The sequence below is a fragment of the Protopterus annectens genome, chromosome 4.part1 (genome assembly GCF_019279795.1).
Source record: "Protopterus annectens isolate FY-2018-M chromosome 4.part1, PAN1.0, whole genome shotgun sequence".
In the NCBI taxonomy this organism is placed as follows: Eukaryota; Metazoa; Chordata; order Ceratodontiformes; family Protopteridae; genus Protopterus; species Protopterus annectens.
The window spans coordinates 137989303-138003906 of record NC_056734.1 but is presented as its reverse complement, the minus strand read 5'-3'; the positions used below and the strand labels follow the sequence as shown (position 1 = coordinate 138003906).

Genomic DNA, 14604 nt, shown 5'->3' with positions numbered 1-14604 from the left:
AATGCTGTTTAAATAAGAAAAGGTGCCTATTCCAACTTTTGTGAGTTTAAAAGTCGTAATTTTTTCCCATATTGTAAATGAGGTAAATAGAGCTGTAGCAGCATTTAGAAAGAAATGGAAACTTCCAACTTTTAAACTCAGATTAGGCTGTTCAGGCAGAAGAGGAAACCCTATATTGTCAGGTGTGCCATAGCCATGGTAAGTGTGACCCCTGAGCAGCTGCAACTGAAATGCTTTATACTTATAGTAAAAACTATGCATTGGGAGAAGATTTTATGTTCATACTAATTACTAAGGACAACCTTCGGGATTTGTACTTATCCCTCTTTTAATTTCTCCAAGTGTTTTGGGTTTTTAATCCCACGATGGGAATGGACCCAACTCCTAAATCAGAGTATGATTAGAGTTCATAAAATTAGTATTCATCCCCTGTATGGGGTCATTAATGGTACTTTTCCCACTAGGACATCTGTGTTGATAGCAGTTGTACCTCATTCATGTAAACAAACACCACATGTACCCACCCAAGCATACCCTGATGGCATCAAGGAGCAAGGCATCCTATGACTGTCTGCTTGAGGGACCCCTATAACTCGTTGAGGAGAGTGACATTGACCTGATAATCCATTATATCCTGTCTGATTTTAAGTTCACAGCCATTAGCACTCTGCAGGTGGCCTTCCCAGACAGCACCAGCATTGACTGTTGGTTCCACCTAATTCGTGCAAATATAGAAACCTGGCTTCATGAAGAATGCATGGTCAAATAACCAGAAATTCAAATTATGATTAAGCAGCATGTCTGAACTTCCAGCTGCCTGAGGAATTCCTACAGTTCAGGGAACTTTGAGACACCATACTTGAGATAGCAGCTTCACTCTGTCACAGATTTGAGGGGTTGCCTGGAAATGAAAATCAGTCTGGAAAGTGGCAAAAATGCAAGGTATGCTTCCTAACTGTCCTGCAGTTCTAAGGCCTATTTTGGAGCTATATCTAAAGGGCCTACCTTGTACTAATGACACCCCAGAGGGTTGACACAGGAGACTGTTCTTACTGATGTCAAGCAGGAAGATATTCTTAAGAGAACTGCCACATCTAGTTCAACTAGAGCATGATTTTTTTGGATGTTTCACATGGATGTGACAGTGTCTCTAGGAAGATGAGGTGTATGGACTGACAAGAATCAGAAAAAAAGGATTAGTCCAGAGAAAAATCACTTTAGATAGCAGATCTAGGACACACTTTTTTGTTTGACAATTGTCCCTCTATCTACCTAACCGAATAAACTACTTGAAACTTCAACAAGGAATCTTTATCCCTCCCACAGGGAGGGTATCAGAGAGAGAAGGGTGTCCTAGATCTGCTAGCTAAAGTGATTTTATCTGGACTAATCCTTTTCTACTCTTAAATTTAGTGAGTGAGGACACAAGTGCTGTAGTGAATGCAGAGGTTCTTCGTGTATCACTGTTGCAGTCATCACATTTGGGTTATCTGCCTGCAGGTAGCCCTCAGCCAGCCTCAATACCAGAGTCTTGGATTCCTGCATTGGATGCTGTCTCTTATTCCATGATGTCAGGTCGTGAGGGGTATAAAACATGCAGCTGACACCAGTACATCAGTATTTCTTGCTGTGCGGTGCCCGAAGCAGAAGCAGTTCGCAAGTGCTGGTCGGCCAACTCCTGAAATTTTCATTTTCAAGTTTCAGAACTGAAGTCTTCAAAAAAAAAAAAAAAAAAGATAAGTACCGTTGGGGATCTTTTTTCTTGCTCCAACTGATGTTAGTAAAAGTAACAATTGTCTTACCTGTGGAAAGCAAATACCTCATAAAGATTTTAATTTGTACTGCATTCCTTGCTTAGGCCCAGACCACAACGTGCCTCGCTGTCAGTTTTGTGCCTTGTTCAACCCCCAAACTATTCGTAGTCGGGCTATCTTTGTAGCAAATTATTTTGGTACTATGTATCAGTACTCCGAAATGGCTTCATTCAGCCATCTGACTACCGATCTTCCAAAAAAAGTAAAGATAAAGACAGAGACAGACCGCATAGGTCCATAACTGCTGACAATGCTTCCGTTAAGCTAGTCACCAGTTCGCCAGTACTCAGGGAGGTGCTTTCGCAGACCCTGATACCCACTACCTCAGATTCGCAGGCCTCTACTGAGACCCATTCAGATTCTGGTATGCCGCGAGATGCTTCTTCCACTATGGAACCTGTGGATGTGTCTACCTTGGATGGGTCCGGAGCCACTGTGCAGGCACCAGCTTCTGTGGGTGTATTCAGGCCTACGGACTTGAATTTTAAACTGACACCATCTTCTTCATCCAGGCCTAAAACTCGCACCACGCCTAGAAAACAGACATCCAAACCGCATGCTCAGGCCCATATTCCTAAAAAACAAATGCTTAGAATGGCTGAAGACCTTATTACCTTAATTAGGGGTAGCCAGCCTTCCCCCTATAAGAGACCTAAAACTGATTTTCCTTCTGATTCTTCTGATCAGGAATCTGATATTTATGTTCCTTCTGATTACCAGGATTTGCCCTTATCTGCCTATGAGGATTCTGATGCAGAGGATTTCATTCCCTCTGCTTCCCCTCCAGAAGATTTTTCTTTTGGTGAAACCTTGCACACTCTTAGGGAACATTTCCGCTGGGAAAGCCAGGATTACTCTGACTCCAAAAAGAGGCTTAGGGAATTCTTACTCCTTCCGCAACACAGGCCTTTAGCTATCCCTCCTGTTCTGGACATTGTAGATGATGCTTTCTTGGAATCTAGCCTTTCCCCAGACACTTTACCTCCAGCTCCCACAAAACCTGACTGGTATTACAGAGTACCTGACTCTCACAAGTTCCTCTTCAAGAATCCTACTGTGGATCCAGAGACCATTTCCCATGGACCAAAAGGCATTAAGGCTACTGCTGCCAAAAATCCTACCTGTTTCTGATAGAGATTCTAGAGCCTTGGACAGATGGGGTAAGAAGGTATACACTTCTGCTACTTTGGCCATTAGGGCTTTAAATTGCCAGTTTCATATGTTAAAGTACCAGCAGCATATTATGGGACTACTTAAACAGAAAATGATGTTGATTCCTGACTGTGCTGAACACAAAGTGTTACAGGACTTGATGCATTCTGCAGAATAAGTTGGTAAACATACTTTGCAGTGCGGTTTTGACTGTTTAGAAGCATCTTGCAGGGCTGCTGTCACTGGATCTGTACTTAGAAGGCATGCTTGGCTTAAGGAGCAAAACTTGCCAGATCATGTTAAAGCTAAATTGCTGGATGATCATTAAACCAAGTTTGCCTGTTTGGCAACAAAGCAGAAGAAGTCTTCAAAAGGATGGAGGAAAAAGCTAAATCTATGCAAACAGTTAAAGATTTCCTGCAAGTACAGCCTCCCAGATTTAGTAGGCATTGGCCTTCAAAGAACTGGTCCTTTCCAGTCTCTTCCAGGCCTTTTCAGTCCAAACCCAGGAACAGCAGACCACCTAGGTTACAGTCTCAGGCCCTGCACAGGCCTAAGTGGTGGGGGGCTCCCACTTCCAAAGCAGGGAGTAGTAAGCCACCCCCCTATGGAAAAATGGCACAATGACTTAACCTTAACCCTTCCAAGCCCTGCTCAACTGCCTGCTCCCTTAGGAGGAAAGCTCGCCCTGCATGCAAAAAACTGGGAACTCATTATTCAGGACAAATTGGTTTTGAATATAGTTTCCCAAGGATACAGTTTCCACTTCCACACCCTACCAACCCCAAACGGTTGGCCAGATTTACCCCCAAATCAGTGGGTGGAGGCCCAACAGCAGGTTCTCTCTCTTCTAAGTATCAGGGCTATTCAACCTGTCCCAGCAGAATAAAGGGGACAAGGGTTTTATTCAAGACTTTACCTGGTACCCAGAAAAGACCGCTCCTGGCATCGTATCCTGGACCTCTCTATTCTAAACACCTTTCTGGTAATCCCAAAATTCAAAATGCTAACACTTCAACAGCTTCTTCCTATGCTAGGCAAAGATGCCTGATTGGCAACCTTAGACTTAAAGGAAGCTTCCAATAAGGGAATCTTGCAAGAAATACCTACGCTTCAGGGCTGGCTCCATGCACTATCAGTTCTCTGCACTTCCCTTTGGCTTATCTACTGTGCCCAGGGTATTCACAAAGTGTCTAGCTTCAGCCATTGCATTTTGAAGGCAGAGAAATATTCAAATATACCCATACTTGGACAATTGTCTGATTCAGGCAGAAAGCCAGGACTTGCTATTAAAACATCTGGCATTCATAAAGAAACTTTTAACCTCACTGGGGTACACCATAAACGAAAAGAAATATCACCTAGTACCTTATCAACAGATTGAATTCCTGGGAGCAAGCTTGAACACAACTTCCCAGATGGCTTCCCTCACTCCAGAGAAACAAGTTTATTTGACAACCCACTTCAAACTATTGGACACAAAGCCCCAGCTGTCTGCAAAGCCCCAGCTATCTGCAAGGAAATTTCTGCAAGCCCTGGGGTTCATGGCCTCTTGCATTCTACAAATTCCATATGCAAGACTGCATATGAGGAAACTACAATGGTATCTAAAAAGCCTATGGTGTCAACATTCTCAGGACCTGGAATCAATGATTCCTATCATTCCTTGTATAAAGACAGAGTTCCTTTGGTAGGCAGAGGCTGCTACCACAACAAGGGGCTCCCTTTCACTCTACCCCCTGCCACCCAAACCCTAACAACAGATGCATCAGACTATGCATGGGGGGCTCATTTGGCAGGGCAGTGCATTCAGGGCAAATGGAACCCAAGACAGATGCACCTGCATATCAACCAAAAAGAAATGTTAGCTGTACAGAATTCCCTGGCAGCCTTCAAAGACCGCATTTTTCCAGGACAACTGTTGGTAAAGACAGACAACGCCACAGTTATGTGGTACATAAACAAGCAGGGGGGGGACCCACTCGTACCCTCTCTGCAGACTAGCTATGGCTCTGTGGAATGCAGCCTTGAGCTATCAAGTGCACCTACAAGCTTAATTCCTGCCAGGCAAGCTAAATTCTCTGGCAGATGACCTAAGCAGAAATCTCATGGACCCACACGAATGGAAACTAGAACCAAAAATATTCAACCTCTTGAGGAACAAATGACGGACTCCAGAGACAGACCTGTTTGCCACCACTCAGAACTACCAATTGGACAAATTCTGCACAAGGACTTCCCACAGTCAAGCTTGGAAAGTGGATGCCCTGTCCTTTACCTGGGAAAGCCTCTTGGTTTATGCCTTTCCCCCTCTGCCTCTCCTCTTGAACGTTCTGCTAAAGATCAAACAGGACAAGCCAAGGACAATACTGATTGCAGCAGACTTGCCACACCAGCAATGGTACCCCCTCTTGTGCAGTATGACACTGCTGGAACCATGTCACCTGCCTCAGACCCCTTCCCTGCTGTTGCAGCAGGCGGGTCAGATTCTGCACCCTCAGCTTCAAACCCTGAACCTTGAAGCCTGGCCAATTCCTTGAGCTTTCCAACAGCATCCCTCAGTAAGCAGGTGCTAGATGTCATTCTGGAGACAAGGAGGCCTAGTACTAGAAAATCCTATGCTGAAAAGAGGAAAAGATACTGTTCCTGGAGCCAGACTCAGGGGATGGGCATAATGGTGCCCAGTTTACCTCATATTCTTCTAACAGAAATGCTCCACAAGGGCCTATCCTTCTCGTCAATTAAAATTCATGCATCTGCCATTTCAGCACATTATAATATTGAGCCACCCCTCTTCTTTCACCCCCTGCTAAAGCAATTCTTTAGAGGGGCCAAAAATGTATGACCCCCCAGGAGAGCCCCTACTTCAGCCTGGGACCTTAACTTTGTATCGGAAAAGCTCACTCTCCCTCCCTTTGAGCCGGCTGCAACTGCAGAGTTGAAATTCCTTTCTTGGAAAACTGCCTTCCTTCTAGCCATCACTTCAGCAAGAAGAGTGTCTGAATTACAGGCCCTTATGGCAGTGGAACCTTTCATTATCTTCCATTGCAGACAGGGTTTCCCTCAGGACCAATCCTTCCTTTTTGCCCAAGGTGGTGTCTAGTGTGGCCCTAAATCAGTCCATTCATTAGCCTACTTTTTTCCCTAATCCATAAAACAAAGGAGAATGAATACTGCACTCCCTAGACATGCGCAGACAACTTAGATTTTATTTGGACAGGACTAAGCCTCTCAGAAAATCTGAACAGCTGCTACTTGGCTTTGCTGCATGGGCAGAGGGGAAGGCCACTTCAAAGCAAACCATTTCTAAATGGATAGCCCATTGCATTCATTTATGCTACAAGCACCATGGAAAACCTACCCCACAGGGGGATAAGATCACATTCCACCAGGGCTGCATCTACCTCTGCAGCCTTTCTCAGAGGAGTACCTACCAGGGACATCCTAGAAGCTGCTACCTGGAGCTCTGTACATACCTTCACCAAGCATTACCACATGCCTATTTTTTTCTAAATCCAGAGCTGGTTTTGCCACTGCAGTCTTGCAGGTTTTAATAGCTGGCTCTAATGCTTTCTAACTTCCTCCTCCCTTCCTTAGCTTTGGGAATCAGTGAAAAACGAAGAACATAGTACAGAATGTTATTCGTGTTTCACTGTTGCAGTCATTACATTTGGGTAATCTACTGGCAGGTTGCCCTCAGTCGGCCTGAATAATAAAGTCTTGGGTCCTGTGTCGGTTGCTGTCTCCTCTTCCATGATGTCAGGTCGTCAGGGGTATAAAACATGAAGCCAAAGCCATTTTAGTCAGTCTTTCTTGCTGTGTGGTGCCCGAAGCAGAAGCAGTTCGCAAATGCCGGTCGGCCGACTTCTGAAATTTTCGTTTTCGAGTTTCAGAACTGAAGTCTTAAAACTAAAGTGAAGTACCCTGTTGGGGAAACTTTTTCTTGCTCCTTACCGATGTCAGTAAAAGTTAATAATTGCATTACTTGTGGGAAGCAAATACTTCATAAGGATTTTCCTTTGTACTGTATTCCTTGCCTAGGCCCTGATCACAACATGCCCTTCTGTCAGTTTTGTACGAAATTTAACCAACGCACTATTAAGCGTCGGTATATTTTTGCCTCTAAATATTTTGGTTCAAGATTTAACTACTCTGAAATGTCGTCTGTTAGCAATCCGACTACTGGTCTTCACAAAAAGCACAAGGAAAAAGACAGAAACAGACTGTCGAGGTCCAAAACCGACGACGAAGCTTCTCCTAAGCCAGTCGCCGGTTCACCAGTACTCAGTGAGGCGCTATCACAGCCCCTGATACCCGCTACTTTTGAGTCTCAGGCCTCTACCGAGACCCATTCAGAGTCCGGTATGCTGCGAGATTCGCAAAGTATTGAACCCACAGATGTCTCTCCCTTGGATGGGTCCAGAGCCGCTGAGCAGGCACCGGCTTCTGAGAGTGTTTTCAGGCCTCAGCATTTTTATATTAAACCGATGCCATCAACAAAAACAAGGTCAAAAACAACTTCTATGTCTTAAAAAAACAACGCATGAGCCATATGATCCAGGCCCCTATGCCTATGAAACAAATGATCAAAATGGCTGAGGATTTAATTACCTTGATCAGGGGTTCCCAACCCCCCCTGCTAAGAGGCCTAGGCAAGGCACTGACTATGAATCTTCAGATCAGGTTTTCAATTCTTCTGATTCCTCTTCTGATCAGGAATTTTCTATCCCACCTTATGAGGATTCTGATGCAGAGGAATCCATTCCATCTGCTTCTCCCCCTGAGGACTACTCTTTTGGAGAGACTTTGCATACTTTAAGGGAACATTTTCACTGGGAGAGTCAGGACTTCTGTGAATCAAAAAAGAGGCTTAAAGACTTCCTTCTTCCTCAGCATAGGCCTTTGTCAATGCCTCCTGTTTTAGACATTGTTGATGATGTGTTCTCGGAATCAAGCACGGCACCTGATTCCCTGCCTCCAGCTCCTAGTAAGCCAGACAGATATTACAGAGTTCCTGACTCACAAATTTCTTTTCAAAAATCCTGCTGCTGATCCTGAGACTATTTCTCCGGGTCCCAAGGGTGTTAAGGCTTCTACAGCCAAAAATCATACCCCTTCTGATAGAGATTCCAGGGCGCTGGATAGATGGAGTAAGAAGGTTTATACGTCTGCAACCTTGGCAATCAGGGCTTTAAACTGCCAGTTTCATATGCTTAAATATCAACAGCATGTTATGGGCTTATTGAAACAGAAAATGATGTTGATTTCTGATTGTGTTGAAAATAAAGAGTTACAGGATTTATTACATTCAACAGAACAGGTTGGAAAGCATACTTTGCAATGTGGTTTTGATTCCTTGGAGGCCTCTTGTAGGGCTGCCATTACTGGATCTGTGGTAAGAAAGCATGCCTGGCTCAAGGAGAAAAATCTGCTTGATCATGTTAAAGCTAAATTGTTGGATGCCCCTTTGCAGCATGATACTCTGTTTGGTAATAAGGCAGAGGAGGTTTTAAAGAAAATGGAAGAGAAAGCTAAATCTGTGCAAACTGTAAAAGATTTCTTGCAAGTGCAGCCACCCAGGTTCAGTAGGCACTGGCCTACTAAAAATTGGTCTTTTCCTGTGTCCAACAGAGCCACTCAGGGCAAACCCAGGTGCTCAAAAGGCTCCAGATATCAATCACAGGGATCTTACAGGTCAAAGCAATGGGGTGCCTCCACCTCCAAATCCGGAGGTAACAAAGCACAACCCTACAGTAAGCCGTTTCAATGACTTTCCTCTACCATCTCCAAGCAATTATCTTTTGGCAGCCCCCTTGGGGGGGAAACTAGCACTTCATGCTGAAAATTGGCAGTTAATTACCAAGGACAAGTGGGTATTAAACATAGTATCCCAGGGGTACAGATTTAATTTCCATACTTTGCCAATTACAAACGGATGGCCAGATCTGCCACAAAACCAGTGGGCAGAGGCCCAGAAACAAGTCATGTCCCTCATGGATATGGGGGCTATTCAACCGGTACCAGAAAGGGAAAAAGGACAAGGATTTTTTTCAAGACTTTTCTTGGTACCCAGAAAAGACAATTCATGGCATCCAATACTGGACTTATCGATTCTGAACACGTTCCTGGACATTCCAAAATTCAAAATGTTGACTTTACAACAGCTACTGCCTATGCTAGGCAAGAATGCTTGGTTAGTAACTCTAGACTTAAAAGAGGCATACCTGCATATCCCAATAAGGGAATCTTGCAGAAGATACCTCCACTTCAAAGCAGATTTTTTGCATTACCAATTCTCTGCACTGCCCTTTGGCTTATCTACTGCGCCCAGGGTCTTTACAAAGTGCCTGGCACCAGTAATTGCATTCTGCAGACAAAGAAACATTCAAATTTATCCTTATCTGGACGATTGTCTCATTCAGGCAGAGGACAAGGACACTCTTATTCAACATCTGGCATTTGTAAAAAGGCTTCTAGCATGCCTAGGGTACACCATAAATGAAAAGAAATCACAACTGGTACCCTCTCAAATAATTACATTCCTGGGTGCAAGCTTGAATACAACTGCCCACACGGCTTACCTCACACCAGACAAACAAATACAACTGACAACATACTTCAAACAAATGGCAACAAAACCCAGTTATCTGCAAGATGAATTCTGCAGGCTTTGGGGTTCATGGCATCATGCATTCTATTAATTCCATATGCGAGACTGCATATGAGGAAACTTCAATGGCACCTAAAAAGTTTATGGAGTCAGCATTGTCACAGCCTGGAAACAATGATTCCTCTCATTCCCTGCCTACAGCAGGAGTTTCTTTGGTGGACAGAGACATGTCACCAAAACAAGGGACTGTCATTCACTCTACCCCCTGCCACCCAAACCCTAACTACAGATGCATTAGACTAGGCTTGGGGGGCCCACCTGGCAGGGAGATGCATTCAGGGCAAATGGAGCCCAAACCAAATGCATCTGCATATCAACGAGAAAGAAATGCTAGCTGTTCAGAATGCTCTGACAGCCCTGAAGGACTTACTTCATCCAGGACAACTACTGATAAAGACGGACAACACCACAGTTATGTGGTACATAAACAAGCAGGGGGGGGTACCCATTCCTACCCCCTTTGCAGACTAGCCATGGCCTTGTGGAACACAGCCTTGACTTGCCAAATACATCTTCAAGCTCAATTCCTGCCAGGGAAGCAAAATATTCTGGCAGACGACCTAAGCAGAAATCTTATGGACCCGCACGAATGGAAACTGGATCCACAAATCTTCAGCACGTTAACACAGAAATGGGGAAGCCCAGACATGGATCTGTTTGCCTCTCCCCAAAACTATCAGTTGGACAAATTCTGCACAAGAACTCATCACAAAAAAGCATTGAAAGTGGATGCTCTATCCTTCAGCTGGAAAAACCTATCAGTCTATGCCTTTCTCCCTCTGCCACTACTCTCCAAGGTCTTACTAAAAGTCAGACAGGAAAAAACAAAAAATGATTCTAATTGCTCTGGACTGGCCTCACCAAAACTGGTACCCGCTTCTAAGGAATATGTCACACCATCCTCCATGGTACTTGCCTCAAACACCTCATCTACTGTCACAGCAGAACTATCAAATTCTGCAAACTCAGCTCCAAACTCTGAATCTTGCAGCATGGCTAATCAACTAATTATTCAAACCACTCCTCTCAGTAAACCTGTGATGGATGTCATTTTGGAAGCCAGAAGGCCTAGTACTAGGAAATCTTATGCTGATAAATGGAAGAGATTCTGTGCTTGGAACCAAGCACAAGGAATAGACAAAGCAAAGCCCAATATTTCTCAGATTTTGCAATACTTAACTGAGATGCTTGACAAGGGCCTATCTTTTTCTTCAATAAAAATCCATGCCTCTGCCATCTCGGATCATTACAACACAGAGCCTCCCCTCTTTTCTCATCCACTGCTAAAACAGTATCTCAGAGAGGCCACAAATTTAAGGCCTCCCAGGAGAGCACCAACTTCTGCATGGGACCTCAATGTTGTGCTGGAAAATCTCACCCTGCCTTCAGTATACATGTATTTCACATCCCTGTGACTAAATTAACCATCAAGCAGCCCACTCAGTGCTTTGTGCCTTACTTTCTATCACTTGGAGGCCCACCTGTTTATTTGCATCTCTATACATTCCCCCTTCATTGCTAATGTATCTCCCTACTCTAATCTGTGCACAAACTGGTTACTAAACAGCAAGTCAATGTGAAGACACACTCCCAACCTTAATAAACTTTGCTGTCTCTTCTCTCCTTCACTTTGCAGGTGTTTGAATTATTACTTACCCCCCCTCTGAGGCCTTCACTGATTTCCACTGACTGCCTCACTGGTTTCTTTGCATTCCACCTGGTTTATACCCCTTGTGCTATCTCCCTCCCCCAATACAAAGTCTATATTAGAATCCTGCTGAGCATGGAGCCATTTTTAAATTTCTAGTCTCCCACCAGGACACAAGTGCTCTTCAGCAATTATGCTGGTAAGCCATTAGACCTCAGGAATTTGTGTAAAGTGTTCAGATTTGTAAAGTAATACTTACTTTATCTTGTCTTGGTTGGCTCTGCCCTGCTCCGTTCGCCCTCGCTAACGCTAGGACTTTCTCCGCTCCCCTGACTTGCCCCCTATTCCCTCCCACCCCCACTACCTCTAGATTTATAGTAATCACAGCCACACCCTCAGCTCACCCTCACATAACCTCCACCAATCACAGCTCATCAAGTCATATCACATTATACCACACCAACTTGCTCCACACAAAATGCTCCAATCACTCTCATCACCCACACTACTTCCCCATCCACATGTAGTGCAACCCTATAATTCCAATTCAGACCCCCACCTAGAAACAACTTAAACTTTATAACCATGACTATCACACAACTAAGTCTAGTCTGTCTTCTAAAAATTCTTTACAACACCTCAAGTTATCACTCTAGCAATATCCCTAAACTTAGTAGCACAACACTACATTATGCACTCTCGTATACAGACACCACACATTATAATAATATCTGCCCACAGTTATTCAAGAACTACATAACAGACCAATTCAGAACTAAACACATATGCTCTCATTCCTACTCCAAAAAAACACAATACTTTCTCACACTCCTCACCAAACTCCAACATCTGTATAACCATTTTAACTCCAGGCTCACCATAAGTGGGGATATCCACCCCAACCCAGGCCCAAATCCATCCTGTCCAACACAAACTGCTCCAACACAAATGTCAGAACATAACACCCCCACTTTCTTCATCCCTGGGCAAATCAACAACAGCAAAACCAACCATCTTTTAATGTTAAATGTTAAATATTAATATTAGATGTATCAAAAATAAAATACCTGAACTCCAGGCCACAATAGCACACTGCTCCCCAGACATAATTGCTTTAACAGAAACCTGGCTAAATAAAAACATAGCTAACTCAGAAGCTCTCCTACCGGCTACAATATCATTAGACAAGACAGACCACTTCGTAAAGGGGGTGGAACTGCCTTACTGTACAAGTCCAACTTAACTCTCCGTCAATTACCAAACTCCTACCCCTCCCCCAATAATTGGGACATACTTATCTCACAACTTCAACTTCACCCTAAAAAGGTTATCACCGCAACTGTGATCTATATTCCACCTGGTAATACACCTGCTAGCTTTGAAGACTTCTTATCCTGGTGTTCTTCCACATACTCACAAGAAACCCGTATTCTGGGGGACTTCAACCTAGATTGGTTCACCTGTATATCAGAACAACCATGTAATCTAATAAATCTCCATGGCTACCAGCAGCTAGTCCAAATTCCAACTAGATGTGATAAAAAATCTAAAAGGGAATCCATCCTTGACTGGGTCCTAACTAACACCCCCACATTGTACCCTCACACAGGCAGTCTCCCAGACACCTTAAGTGACCACAACATAATATACTTTATACGTAGTAGAACAAGCATGTGCAAAACCATTAACTATATATCCATTAGAAACACAAAAAAATTACTTCCTTTACTCTGTAACTGTGACTGGACCCCCTAAAAACCCTCCCACTTGACCAGGCTGTAGCATATTTCAACAAAATATTTCTACACCTAGACACTGTCGCTGCATTGCGCAAAATCAAGGTTAGAACCTCTACAAACCCCTGGCTCAGTAAAGAAACCAAACAAGTCCTCAAGTCCAGAGACACTGCCTGGCTTTACTATCAAAAAAACAAAGAAACACAAAGCCTAACTAAGTACCAAGAACTGCGCAACCGTGCAAAAAAATACATTAGGCTGGACAAAAAAAAATCCTACTACACAACATTACAAACTAAATACCAACACAACCCGCAAAAATTTTGGAAAAATGTAAACCAGCTACTAAAATCCACCTAAAAGGCTACCCCCAAACCAACCACCCCTGACACTAAAGTTCCCATCGAAACACAATTTAACTCCCACTTTGTGAACTCAGTTCTATCCTTAGTATCACAGGACTGTTCCTTCCTCACTATCCATCCCCCCCAACACAAACAACACTAATACAAGCTTTACCTTCAAAACAGTTTCCACCACTTCAATCCAAAGCATGCTCTCCAGACTAAAAACCTCATCAACAGCAGCCGACCTACTCCCCAGCTATTTCTTGAAACTCACAGCAGATGCTATTGCTATCCCAGTCTCCACTCTCATAAACAGATCAGTTGTTGAAAACTATGTGCCCAAACTCTGGAAAATATCCTATGTTATACCCATACACAAAGGCGAGACCTCCACTGAACTTAACTACAGACCCATTGCTTTACTCTTCCCCCCTGGCCAAAATCCTAGAAAAATGCATCCATACCTAGATGCTAAACTATCTCCTAGACAGCAACATCCTGTCACCTACTCAGCATGGTTTCAGACCTGCCCATAGTACCACTACAGCCCTCCTCTGCTTCACAGACACAGTAAACAGTCTCAAAAATGAAGGCCTACAAGTGTCAACTCTTTTTTTGGATATGTCCAAAGCATTTGACACAGTCTCACACCAAATCCTGCTAAACAAACTAAACTAATATCATCTATCAAATTCCACTCTGATTCCAAAGCTACTTAACTGACAGGTACCAAGCTGTGAAATGGGAAAATTTCTCTCTCCTCAGCTGCCCATAGCTATAGGAGCCCCACAGGGTTCTATCTTAGGACCACTACTATTCACAGTCTTCACAAATTACCTCCATACCTCCACACAGCATGCATCTATAATTCAGTATGCAGATGACACTACCTTAATCTGTGCTGCACAAAACATTCCCACCCTCCTGCAAACAACTCAACTAGCATTCTCTGACATTGAAAACTACCTTACCAAAGCCCATCTTATCCTCAGTCCAAAGAAAACTCAGCTTATGATTATAACCAGTTCTAAGAAAAACACTAACAGTCAATTCACTATCTACTCCACAAATGCTACTCCAATTGCTCCAGTGGCACAGGCTAAGCTATTGGAAATAACCATACACTCCCACCTAAAATTTGATAGTCATCTCAACTTAACTATTAAAAACGTACATGCCAAACTGGGGTCACTCTACCGTATCAAACCATTTCTTACCAACAACACAAGATCAGCCC

The 14604-nt window shown here is 43.7% G+C and overlaps 1 protein-coding gene across 4 annotated transcripts in view; it reads left to right on the top strand.

The window, feature by feature from the left end:
• The window catches only part of PIK3CB (phosphatidylinositol-4,5-bisphosphate 3-kinase catalytic subunit beta), a gene marked incomplete at its 3' end in the record, with an annotated part of 1563003 nt that overhangs the window by 696376 nt on the left and 852023 nt on the right, over positions 1 to 14604 (top strand).